Genomic DNA, 13,745 nt, shown 5'->3' on the forward strand with positions numbered 1-13,745 from the left:
AAACCTCTTTCCTTCCTTTGGAAGAAGGAGTGCTTTTTATGGTGTTTAATTGGAAGGAGGGGTCAGATAAACCTCTGGGCAGGTTTATGATGACTACTTTCCCCCTCAGTTCTGATTTGTAAATAAGTGCAAAAGATTAATGACATCTCTTCTTAATAATTATAGAGAGGTGGGTGTATAAGGCTCTTTTGGAGAAAGTGCATTGCCAAGGACTTCGCTCTCGCTTGAACAAAGTGCATCCTAAAGGGAGATTAACATGTAAAAAGCAAACTCTGCCTTCAGGACAGGTAGTCAGCCAAAGGACACTTGACAACTGTACCAATTAACATTAAAAAACTTTTCATAAGTAGAGAAAATTTGAATGAATACAGCCTGTTGTCAGTTGAGTGGTGAGCCAACCAACATCAGTTTGGGTCTACAACCTCAAAGGCAGGATGGTACAACTTTTAATATCAGGTGGGCCATGGGTTCTACACTGCCTTGTCATGCGGGGGGGGGGAGGCCAAAATATGATGTCCCCCCCCAGCCCTGGAGCTGCCTTCCCAAATCTAAGTGAGGTGCTGGGCTTTGAGAAGGAGGCATGAGGCTATGGCAGGCTCCCAGCTTTGGGAGAGCCAGTGTGGTGTAGTGGTTAAGAGCGGTAGTCTTGCAATCTAGGGACCCGGGTTTGCGTCTCTGCTCCTCCACATGCAGCTGCTGGGTGACCTTGGGCCAGTCACGCTTCTCTGAAGTCTCTAAGCCCCACTCACCTCACAGAGTGTTTGTTGTGGGGGAGGAAGGGAAAGGAGAATGTTAGCCGCTTTGAGACTCCTTCGGGTAGTGATAAAGCGGGATATCAAATCCAAACTCTTCTCTTCTTCTTCTGGAGGATTCTAGGACCCTGTCAGAGGCCTCATGTCTCCTTCCCAAAGCCCAGCACCTTGCTTATCTGGCTTTGGGAAGGCAGCACAAAGGCTGCTGGAGGAGGCATCAAATGTTGCTGAGGGCCACTAAAAAAGGTCTCGATCGCAGCATGCGGCTCTTATGCCATGCATTGGACCGCCCTGGTCTAAGGTACAGTAAGGTAAAGGTAAAGGGACCCCTGACCATTAGGTCCAGCCGTGACCGACTCTGGGGTTGTGGCGCTCATCTCGCTTTATTGGCCGAGGGAGCCGGCGTACAGCTTCCGGGTCATGTGGCCAGCATGACTAAGCCACTTCTGGCAAACCAGAGCAGAGCACGGAAACGCCGTTTACCTTCCCTCCGGAGCGGTACCTATTTATCTACTTGCATTTTGACGTACTTTCGAACTGCTAGGTTGGCAGGAGCCAGGACCAAGCAATGGGAGCTCACCCGTCGCAGGAATTCAAACCACCGACCTTCTGATTGGCAAGTCCTAGGCTCTGTGGTTTAACCCACAGTGCCACCCGCGTCCATAAGGTACAGTAGTTCCCAGAAATAGCAATTCAAGTTTAGAAAAGCAATGTCCATCAGCTGAGCTAAAGAAGGATTAATTAGATCTGGATTAGCAATGGAGAATCTATTTTACAAACCAAGATCAAAGGAACCTAGTCTGTTTAATTTAAAAAGTGAAGACAGGAAGACCTTTTCCTGTGGAAGAATTGCTACCCATGCAACTTATTTGGAATGGTTCGCCTCCCACCAGTAGTTAAAGCAAGACAGACTGGGACAAGGGGAGAGTCTTCTCCATGGCTCCTTGGCTCCAGAACTTCTTGCTCCCTTTCTGTTGATGTTCCATAGGCTGGTGAAAACTTTATCTTTCATAAGGCTTTCAGCCTATCACATTTAAAGTATGCCCGTTTCTGAACATTTCCCAACTCTGCAATAGAAAGGGAGAAAAAAAATTCTCTCCCCTCTTTCTCCATGCCATGCATAATTTCATAGGCTTTTATCATATCACCTGTCACTTGCCTTTTCTCTAAACAAAAAAGACCCAAACACCACAACCTCTCCTCGTAGGGGAGTCGCCCCATCCCCTTGATCCCTTTCTGAATCTTTTCCAACTCTACAATATCCTTTCTGAGGTGAGAAAACCAGAACTCTATACAGTATTCCAAATGCGGTTGCATGCACATAGTGTATCTTGATTTCAGTAACCCTTTTGACAAAGTCTCCAATGATATTCTTCTGAAGAAGCTAGTAAAACTGAACCCAAAGAATGTTCAATAATGGTTCCTTATCATCCAGGAAGAAAGGGAAAAGTGGGGTGCCACAGTGTTTTGTTCTGGGCCCAAGGTTGGTCAACATATTTATAAAGGACTTGGATGAAGGTATAATGGGAATGCTCATCAAATTTGCAGATGACACCAAACTGGGGCGGTAGCCAATGCCGCTGAAGACAGAATCAGGATTCAAGATGACCTTAACAGATTGGAGAACTGGGCCCAGCTAACAAAATGAATTTCAATAGGGACAAATGTAAGGTTTCTGCACTTAGGCAGGAAGAACCAGCTGCGCAAATATAAGAGGAGGGACACCTGCTTGCCAGTACTACCTGTAAAAAGGATCTAGGGGTCTTAGTAGATGACAAACTTAACTTGAGTCAACACTGTGATTCAAAGGCCAAAAAAAGGCAAATGTTATTCTAGGCCGCACCAACAGTAGTGTTCCAACCAAGGGATGTAATAGTCCTGCTTTGATCAGATCCCACCTGGAATCCTGTGTCGTTCTGGGCACTACAATTTAAGACGAATATAGACAAGATGTAATGTGTCCACAGGTGGGCCATCAAAATGGTCAAGGGACTGGAAATCAAGCTTTATGAGGAAAAGTTGAAGGAATTGTATGTGTTTAGCCTGAGAAGAGATATGATAGCCACCTTCAAATATCTCAAAGGCTGTCACAAGGAAGATGGAGCAAGCGTGTTTTCTTCTGCTTTGGAAGGCAGGACCCAAACCAATGGATCCAAGTTACAAGGAAGGAGATTCCAGCCAAACATCAGGAGAACTTTCTGGCAGTAAGAGTTGTTTCACAGTGGAACAGACTCCCACGAGAGGTGGTGGACTCTCCTTCCTTGGAAGTTTTTAAGCAGGGATTGGATGGCCATTTGTCATGTATGATCTAGTTGAGATGCCTGCCTTGGACGGGCCTTGACTAGATGAGCCCCAGAGTCCCTTTCAACTCTACAGCTCCATGATTCTATATTAAAAAGCGCAGGTCCAAATACAGATCCTTGGAGACCTTCACTTTCTACACCTCTCCATTCAGAGAATTGTCCATTTATTCTTACTCTTTGCACCCTGATACTTAACCAATTCCTGATCCATGGTTGCTAAGCCTACGCAGGAATGTTCATTACAAAGTTGACCCACAGAGATGGGTGAAGGTTGAACTCTCCAGGCATTATTATTTTATTACTTATTAATTAACACATGAGCTGATGCGCAGAGAGTTTGATCCTGCTGGGACACACCCTTCAGGCCAACGTTGTCATGGTAATTAACAGGTAGGCTGTCCTGCTCAACTTTCAAAATCAGCCCATGAGGGTGTGGGAGATAAAAATCTGGCCCACTGGGCCAAAACCGTTCCCCACCCCTCTTTTAATGTGTCACATGTGAAAGGACTCTGAGCCAGGAAGGTATCTGAACTCTTTCACAAAGACGTTTCACTAGGACATTTATTCTGATAACAGGTATTGTACTTTGGAACCATGTACTCTGCATTTATTTGAAGCATGATAGATGATTTTAAAACAACATTAAGTTGCATAAAAATCAATGATGGTCTAACCTAATCGAAAACTTAAGCACACAATAAAAGGCTGACAGAGGCAAAGGAAAAGCCATATTCTCTTCAACAAAATGACAGTTTATGAATCCATGAAAGGTGAGGTACTGTTTGCAAGGACATGAGCACAAAATGTGGGTTATGTATCAACCTGAGTCAAAAACAAGTAATACCTTATCCTGAAGCTACAACTCAGCTTTGTGACTTTTGTTGCTAAATGGCAGTGGCTTCCAACGGGGTGAGCTCCCGTCGCTCGGTCCCAGCTCCTGCCTACCTAGCAGTTCGAAAGCACCTCAAAGTGCAAGTAGATAAATAGGTACTGCTCCGGCGGGAAGGTAAATGGCGTTTCCGTGTGCTGCTCTGGTTCGCCAGAAGCGGCTTGGTCATGCTGGCCACATGACCCAGAAGCTGTACGCCAGCTCCCTCAGCCAATAAAGCCAGATGAGCGCCACAACCCCAGAGTCGGCCCCGACTGGTCCTAATGGTCAGGGGTCCCTTTATGTTGGACCAAACGGTACAGAGGAAAAGGAGGAAAATTAGGCTAGAGAGGCGAGGTGAGAAAGTGAGCAGGGTTCCTGCACTTTTAATAGTTGGGGAGAAAAGGAAACTTCCATAGGAATAGAATACATAACAAGCTGCACCTAGCCACCCCAAACTAGACATGAAGTTGGCACTTTTTGTGGCACCTGCATGTACACTGTGTCTACTTCCAGCATGGTGGACAACAGCCCCTTTTGGCATCCTCTGTTCCTACAGTGATATGTAGGGTGACCAGTTGAAACATCACGTTTTTGGCATCACATTGTAAAAGATTCAGATCTCTTTTTATTCCCAAATGCCCTTTCATTACTTTCCCTCTTGCTCTTAGGTGCCACAGGATTTTGTGATTTGTCTGTATTTAATTAATGCAGAAATCTGAATTGATTAATGGCATCATATAAAGACTAATTAAAACGATGGAACCTAAACTAAAGAAGCTAAGACACATTGAACTGAAATATGGGGATCATTTGGAAGATTTTTAAAAAATAAAATAAAAGACATTAGACTCAACCAAAAACTTGGTGAAAGAATTCATTTGCTAGAAACTGAAGAATCTGTGCGATAAGGGCAGCATTTTAATGCAAATTTCCCACATAGTTGTAGTAGATAAAAGCCTGCAGGGGTCCCATCTAAATCAGCAGCATACCATGGAGTCTTGACTCTTCTTTCCTTGTCTACTGAGGAGAAGACTTCAGGTCATCTAAGGTTATCAAAAATAACAAAACCATTGTAGGCCTCCATGATATTACATAACACAGTGAAGTGAGTTTGGAAGAGAACCCAGGGCACAGAATTATGAAAAGCCTCAGGAGGTTATATGAGGCCCTAGAGGAGTTATTGGGGGGAAATTATACAAAATAGTTAAAGGATTATGATTTCATTGGACTATTTTTGTGGTGTAAGAACATGCCAGCTATTGAATTACACAATGACTCTTCATCAAGAGATCCTGCAAGTGGCTGGCATTCTCTTACACCAACAGATGTGGCTTAATGAAAACAATACTTCAATAATTTGTATCTCTTATTTCCCTGGGACAAGCATTGCAACAACCGTCTGTTTGAAAAAGAAGTATTTGATCAGAGTGCCAAACTGTAAGGCAGAAACAAGATATCCTTTTTCCTCCTGTTTTTCTTCTTCAAAATATAAGCCTTTATCATTAGTAGATGAAGGCTTAGGGTTATTGGGGTCACCTGCCAGGGCAGCACTATTAAAAAAACACACACACCCTTTTCTTCTCTGTGCTGTTCTGCTCCAATCACAGGTTCAAAGCCATTCTATTCTAGAGCTGGTCTGTCAAAGTTCTCATTCTCCTGTTTATGTCCAATGTCAGGCCCTCAGAACGGGTTGAGACATTAACGTTATGAAGGGGCTCTAGATGGGAAAGAATCCAGGACTCCTGCGCCTTGTTTAGTTTCACAGAAGAGGACATTGCAAGCGTAGCAATGTCTGGCAATGACAAGCCTGGTAGATGAAGGGAACGCAGTGGATGTAGCCTACCTTGATTTCCGCAAGACATTTGACAAGGTGCCCCATGATATTCTTGTAAAGAAGGTGGTAAAATGCGGTCTTGACTATGCTACCACTCAGTGGATTTGTAACTGGCTGACTGACCGAACCCAAAGGGTGCTCATCAATGGTTCCTCTTCATCCTGGAGAAGAGTGACTAGTGGGGTGCCACAGGGTTCTGTCTTGGGCCCGGTCTTATTCAACATGTTTATCAACGACTTGGATGATGGACTCAAGGGCATCCTGATCAAATTTGCAGATGACACCAAACTGGGAAGGGTGGCTAACACCCCAGAGGACAGGATCACACTTCAAAACGACCTTGACAGATTAGACAACTGGGCAAAAACAAACAAGATGAATTTTAACAGGGAGAAATGTAAAGTATTGCACTTGGGCAAAAAAAATGAGAGGCACAAATACAAGATGGGTGACACCTGGCTTGAGAGCAGTACATGTGAAAAGGATCTAGGAGTCTTGGTTGACCACAAACTTGACATGAGCCAACAGTGTGACGCGGCAGCTAAAAAAGCCAATGCAATTCTGGGCTGCATCAATAGGAGTATAGCATCTAGATCAAGGGAAGTAATAGTGCCACTGTATTCTGCTCTGGTCAGACCTCACCTGGAGTACTGTGTCCAGTTCTGGGCACCACAGTTCAAGAAGGACACTGACAAACTGGAACATGTCCAGAGGAGGGCAACCAAAATGGTCAAAGGCCTGGAAATGATGCCTTATGAGGAACGGCTAAGGGAGCTGGGCATGTTTAGCCTGGAGAAGAGGAGGTTAAGGGGTGATATGATAGCCATGTTCAAATATATAAAAGGATGTCACATAGAGGAGGGAGAAAGGTTGTTTTCTGCTGCTCCAGAGAAGCGGACACGGAGCAATGGATCCAAACTACAAGAAAGAAGATTCCACCTAAACATTAGGAAGAACTTCCTGACAGTAAGAGCTGTTCGACAGTGGAATTTGCTGCCAAGGAGTGTGGTGGAGTCTCCTACTTTGGAGGTCTTTAAGCAGAGGCTTGACAACCATATGTCAGGAGTGCTCTGATGGTGTTTCCTGCTTGGCAGGGGGTTGGACTCGATGGCCCTTGTGGTCTCTTCCAACTCTATGATTCTATGATTCTATGAGAAGATATATAAGAAGAAGGAAACTCAGAAAGTGGGACATTTCCCTGCGCACGAGTCGCAGAGTTGTTATTCCTATTCTTATTCTAAGCCCTGAGGCAAAACATTCTGCCGTCTCCCCCACAATTGGGGGGGGGGGTGAAGCTCTCCAAGGAAAAGCTGTTGCAAAGTCTCACCATGCTGCTGGGGTGCAACAGAACGCCTCCCTCTTAGTGGCTCTCCCTGTGAGAGGGGGGTGATCCACAGGGCTTTTCTGCTTGTCTCTTTCTGCCCTCAGGGGTGGGAGGGAGAAGCAAGCAAGGCTGAGCTGCTCTGCCACCACCTCCATCCTTACCTGGGCTGCTTCTCTGGTGGTTTGGAAGCAGTGGGGCAGGCGAGGTGACTGCATGGACACCACCTTTTGCATTTCTGCTGCCTGAGGCAGCTGCTTCACCCTACCTCATGGTTGGGCCAGCTCTGGGAGGTAGACGCAAGAAGAAGTTCATAACTCCACTCTTAGATACCTTGAAAGTTCAATGGTAGAAAAGTAGCACATTTGTTGTGATCATTGACTTTTTCTGTTGCATAAGTTCCATTGGGATGTTATTGCAGGAAAAACAGCCCAGCCCCCTAGTTTCTGAAGCAACAAGAATGTGTGCCATCAGTTCATATAATAGACCAGTATAAAGCATATGTAGTGAGATGGTCAGAGATATACGGTAGATGCTCCTGAGGAAGACAAGCTCTGAATATTGGTGGGGGGGAGGCAGAGATAGTTGACCCCCTTCCTCTTTAAATGACCCCCTTGACCATGCTTCTAATAACTAGGAATTAAATAAATGCCTTCAGTCCAGGGCAACTGGATAGCTCAGTCAGTAGAGCATGAAAATCTTAATCTCAGGGTCACGGATTTGAGCCCCACACTGGGCAAAAAGATTCCTGCATTGCAGTGGTCCCTTGCAACTTTACAATTCTATGGTTTTGTGTATGAGCTCTTGCAAAATATCACAATCTGGTAGTTACACACACAACCTGCCTTCTGCATTTCTTCAAGGCAGTTTGAATTGCAAAGGAAGTAGATGAAGCGTACTCAAAAAATTGTTTTAGAACTTCCTAATTCAAATACTGTTAGAAACTAAAGCCCATCATTAGAGAAGTTGAATGAACTGCAAATATTGAACAACACCTGAGCTCCAGGCTGAGAACAGAAGAACTCACAAACCCCAATTTACAGGAAGGAGGGAGGAGCGGGAAATCACATTCCCTTTTCCAACCACATTTATTAGTTCTCGCAGCGTCTGGGAGCAATTTGGTGTTTATCATTCACTATGTTCCTGGGTGGAAGCTATTTTTAGACCCCCTTAATCCTTCTGTCTTGTCCACCCTTACCCCCTCCTCCATTGTGACTGATAACTTTGCTTCCAGGAACCCTGTGGGGCATGTTTCCAAATCTCAAATGTTTTAACATCTTTAGTGCCCCCCAAAAAAATTCAAGGCAGGTTATTTTTAGCCATTTATCTTTTTTGGACCTTATTTAAGCTTGCTTAATGATTCTCAATTCCTGTCTCTTGATTTTCCTTCCTAACACAGCCATACCTTTAACATTGCCTCTCACTGCTCAAATGTCAGTGCGGTTAAGTTCTGTTAAGCAGTGCGCTATAGTGGTGTTTTCTTTAGCCTGTCTTCTGAGCAGTGGCGTAGCGTGGGGGGCTGGTGGGAGCGGGGCCTTAGGAACATTTGGGTGATGGGGCACAGCAGGCTCCCTCCTCAAGCTTGGAGCTGCATGGTGTTATGTACCGAGTTGAATAGGATCCAAAAGGCAGCAGTCTGATTGGTCCTAGAATAGGGTCCAGAATGCAGCAGTCTGATTGGTCCACAGGAGCCACCCAATCCAGCTCCAGGTGGAAGTGAATCCGCAACCTGATTGGCCTACAGGTGAATCTTGGAATTAGCCAATCATGTGGGGCCCATTGTGTAAATAATGTATATAAAGCAGACATTCTGGGGGAACTTCATTCCTCCTCACCACTATGAGCTGAATAAAGAGCATGAAATCCACACTCGACTCCGAGTATATTTCACATACCCAGGCTGGACCTTCAAGAGAGTGACAGCAGTGCCTCCTTCTCCTTATGGCCACTGAAGGGACAGCCGTGTGCACCCCGCCCCTGGGCCATCAAGGAGGGAGGAAGACCACGTGGCCCAGGGGGTGGAAGCAGTGGAGAGTCCAACCCCAGCCTTGCAATTCCACACAGGGCTGCCAGGGTGGAGTGAGTGTGCCCTTCAAATCAGTCTGATCGGATTGATTTGAAGCTGCCGCAACAGGCTGCCTCCGTGCCTCTCCGCCCCAGCACACACATGCCCCGGACAACGGTAGCACACGCTATGCTGCTGCTTCTGAGACCTGAGAAAGGAAGAAACATTTGAGGCTGTATAAGATTTTCTCAGGGACGCAGGTGGCGCTGTGGGTAAAACCTCAGCACCTAGGGCTTGCCGATCACATGGTCGGCGGTTCGAATCCCCGCAGCGGGGTGAGCTCCCGTCGTTCGGTCCCAGCTCCTGCCCACCTAGCAGTTCAAAAGCACCCCTAAGTGCAAGTAGATAAATAGGGACCGCTTACTAGCGGGAAGGTAAACGGTGTTTCTGTGTGCTGCGCTGGCTCGCCAGAGCAGCTTCGTCACGCTGGCCATGTGACCCGGAAGTGTCTGCGGACAGCGCTGGCTCCCGGCCTCTAGAGTGAGATGAGCGCACAACCCTAGAGTCTGTCAAGACTGGCCCGTACGGGCAGGGGTACCTTTACCTAAGATTTTCTCACTAAGCTGCTGAGATACCTCCACGGATGCTAGTAATATGGCCCACATGAGCTTGCCTTAGAGTGGAACTATACCTAAGTCACCTAAGGAATGCACAGAATTTTAAGCAGAGGTCTCTCAATTCCATGTGAAAACCAAGAGTCCTCTTGCCATTATTCAACTCAGTTGCTTACTCTCATCATACAAAATAAAAAAATTCCTTCCAGTAGCACCTTAAAGACCAACTAAGTTAGTTCTTGGTATGAGCTTTCGTGTGCATGCACACTTCTTCAGATACACACTTCTTCAGATGTGTATCTGAAGAAGTGTGCATGCACACGAAAGCTCATACCAAGAACTAACTTAGTTGGTCTTTAAGGTGCTACTGGAAGGAATTTTTTTATTTTGACTATGGCAGACCAACACGGCTACCTATCTACTACTCTCATCATACAGTCAAAAAGGGGTCTTTAGCCCCCCAACTCTATGTGAATAATGGAAGCTTTGGTAGAACTCTCCCTTAAGCACTTCAGCAACCTGCTCCCATTTGCATGTTTCTTGTGCATGTGATTCAGAAACAGAGGGAAAACCAGCAGTCCCTGTTGCTATTCACACTGGATAAAGGGAATAAAAAAAGAGCCCCCTCTGTGTGTCTCATTTTATACTAGATAAGATGGTTGATTTGCATAAGGGATAGATTGAGTCAAAGGCCGGCCAGCTAGTTGCCTATCTTAAAAGTAGACAATTTAAACAATCAGCACATGCATGTTTTTTTTTTTATTATTTATTTGATCTTTTTTTAATACAAACAACAACCGCAAAAGACACATACAACAAAAACCATAATAACACTAATAACACAATTTGACAATTCAGATCTCAATACACTGATATACCTGTTTAACAATATTTCCCCCCCGTCTCCTCCCCCTACTTCCCATCACTATCCGCCTTATTGCTTAATTATTCCTTCAAGATTTATTTATATTTATCCATTCTTAATTTGCATCGACATGCAATTCGTTCGTATGTAGCTAATCTGTCCATGTTATCAATCCATGTGCCCAATGGAATCTTTTTGCAGCTCTTCCAGTTCATCAAAACAAGTTTTTTTGCTTCTAATATAGCACGGTACATCCAATTTTTTTGACCCCTTGTAATCTCCCAGCGCATGCATGTTTGCATCTAAAACAATGAAACAAAATGCAGAGTGCAAAGCATTCAAAGCTTTGAAAATTACTGAAGAGACCGTGTTTTGAAAAGTTACAACCGGCTCTGTACTTTAGTTATACGATACTGTACCACTCTTAGGGGAGAAATCTGCTCTATTGAAATTCCTGCTTCAATTTTTAATTTAATGATTTGCCTTTTTGGCTTGCACATGTTTGCTGTAAAACCCTAATAAAAGCAGCATAAACAGTCTATGAATGCTATCATTATGTTAAAATTAAAGGGAAGGAAGATATTTCTAAAAACTGGCAGAACATCCAAATACTTTACTCTGTGCTTGCTTCACATGACAACAGATTCATCATCATTCTTTCAAAACTCACATTATTCTAAAACTATTACCCTGTTACCTTGCCAAAACCCATAGAACAGACTTCAAATAAAAGCACTTTTCTTAACTGTTTAATAAAAGGGATGCCAATTTGTATTCTTACTGTAAAAACATACTGAGCTTGTCATTTAGGGGTGCAATGAATTTAACGCTATTGGCAAATGATGTTCAAATATTGTATACCTTTTTTTGGATTCAGAAATGCACTTTATATGCAGTCGTGTTCCATTTGCTAAAATGTAGGGTACAAATCTGATCAATGTTGGTTCAAATTCATGGATTTATCTGCAGTGGTCTTGGGAATTTAACTTTCTCTTGCCTGTTTCATACCTACAAAAGGTAAAACTATAAACTTTGAAGAATTTAATCAATGGATTACATTGCCAAGGGCCCAGACCACAGCTCTGCAAAGGGAGAGTTCTCTGGCAACTGTAGCTCTGAAAAAGACATGGATCCACTTGCTGGTCTGTTCCAGGTGGGTCGGTGGGTGACACTGCCACCAAACTTTGATGACTGGTCAACAGTGGAGAGATTCCCCTAGCATAACACGAATGATCTGCTCATGTTTTGAAGATGTGAAAAGAGTTTGCCAAAAATATTAAAAGGCCTATGTAAGTGATGTCACGAGAGGGTACCTGATGCCTGTTGACCTCTTCTGGAAAGAAGCAATCATCTGCAGGGAGGAGGAAGTCTAAAATCTTTGTTCGTTGTAGTCTAGTTTGTAAGTTAAAGGGTTGATTCAGAAATGATGCTACCTACCCTGGGATTCTACATCTTCATTCTGCTGTATGGGAAGACCAGGCTACAGAGTAATAAAGAATTGAATAATCTAAATGTGTGTATGTATAACTCTGCCCTTAAATTCATCGCCACTAGGTTCAACTTTCCTTTGCAGACCATTCAGAGTATGCTACTTGTTTTTACAACCAATGGGAAAGAGACCCGTTTTACGTTATGGTCTTCAAGAAATTACAAAATCTTTCTCAGCTCCCAATGATAAACACTTTTGCCATCACTCAATTCCTATGCTTGATTACAACACATCTGTTGTTTTGTGATATGTAAGTTTATTAACATTTTGTTCTAAATGCTGAGGAAAACTCTGACATCAAAACTCCACCCAAGAAGAGTCAGTTTGTGAGCATCCTCCCTCTGTACCTTTTGATCTCATGAAAATCAAGATTTTGTACAAGAGCATCCAGAAGACATTTGTAACACACATCCTTCTCCTTCCTACTTCCATAAAAACTGAACATCCCACTTTCCCCTTTAAAGGTCCTGGCAGAGGAAGAATCATGCTCTGTGCTGAAGTTGTTGTACTTCCATTGTTTCGAAAGCATTTCTACGGTGTTCTTTATAAAGAATCCAGTTTTCTTTATTCATTTAGGAAAGGATTGACCAGCTTCTACATTCTTGGGACTCAGTATACTTTGCAAAAACAACTCAATTTCAAAAAGGCAAAATTAAGGTGTAAATAACAAATTATTAATCAGCTGCAATGGCAAAAGAATGACATTCCAGTAAATCCTCTCATAATTACACAGGCCAAAGGAATAAAATAGCTCACGGGATGAAATCACCATAAAAAATTGCAAAATACATAATCAACCCAATACGCCCCCCCCCCTTTTAAAGAGATTGCTCATCTCAAATTAGACTCAATACAGTGGTACCTTGGTTTGCAACCGTTTTGGATTACAACCACATCAAACCCTGAAGTGTGTCCCTTTTTTGGATTACAACCCTTTTTTATTTTATTACAACAAATTATTTTTTTTGGAGGCCCCATTGGGTTACAACCTGTTTTGGTTTACAACCTCTGGACCTCCGGAACGGATTATGGTTATAAACCAAGGTATCACCCGGCCAAAGTGAGCTCATGCCTCTCATCACATATGTACAAATATATTTAACAGGTTCATTTATAATCCTATTTTGGGAATGGTTCGTGTTCTTACGCAGCTGCATTTATTTTGTACTTTCTGGATGTCCCCAGATCATAGGACATATAACGTACAGTGGTGCCTCGCAAGACGAAATTAATCCATTCTGCGAGTCTCTTCATCTTGCGGTTTTGTGGTTTATAAAAAAATTTATTGGTTTTTCACCATTTATATAAACACAAACAATACACAATACAAACATACAAACACAAAAACAAACATGTATAATTTCAAATCCTTTTTTTCTTAAAACTTACTTCGCCGACTTCCCCGTACCTCCCCTTTCTGCATCCCAATTCCCAAATTTGTTTCAGCAAATCCTCCCCCTTAATTTTATCTAATTTTTCCTTATTCTTTTCTTTTACTTAATCTTTTACAGCTGTAGTCCCCTATTTTCTATAGCCACAACATTTTAGCACTCATAAATTTTACAATATTTCTTAAGATAAATTTTAAATTTCATCCAATCTTCTTCCGCCGTCTCTTTCCCCCGGTCACGGATTCTGCCAGTCATTTCAGCCCGTCTTGCGGTTTTTTCGTCTTGCGAAGCACGGCTTTT

At 43.5% G+C, this 13,745-nt stretch overlaps 1 long non-coding RNA gene across 1 annotated transcript; it reads right to left on the bottom strand.

The window, feature by feature from the left end:
* Positions 1-4,882: 4,882 nt before the first annotated feature.
* Positions 4,883-13,227, bottom strand: LOC308572382. The gene is made up of 3 exons (XR_014001749.1): positions 13,202-13,227; positions 12,003-12,045; positions 4,883-4,969 (listed from the first exon to the last, which is right to left on the bottom strand). It is a non-coding gene; the product is annotated as an uncharacterized lncRNA (long non-coding RNA).
* Positions 13,228-13,745: the final 518 nt, after the last annotated feature.

Source organism: Podarcis bocagei (assembly GCF_964188305.1).
Source record: "Podarcis bocagei genome assembly, chromosome: 13".
Classification (NCBI taxonomy): Eukaryota; Metazoa; Chordata; class Lepidosauria; order Squamata; family Lacertidae; genus Podarcis; species Podarcis bocagei.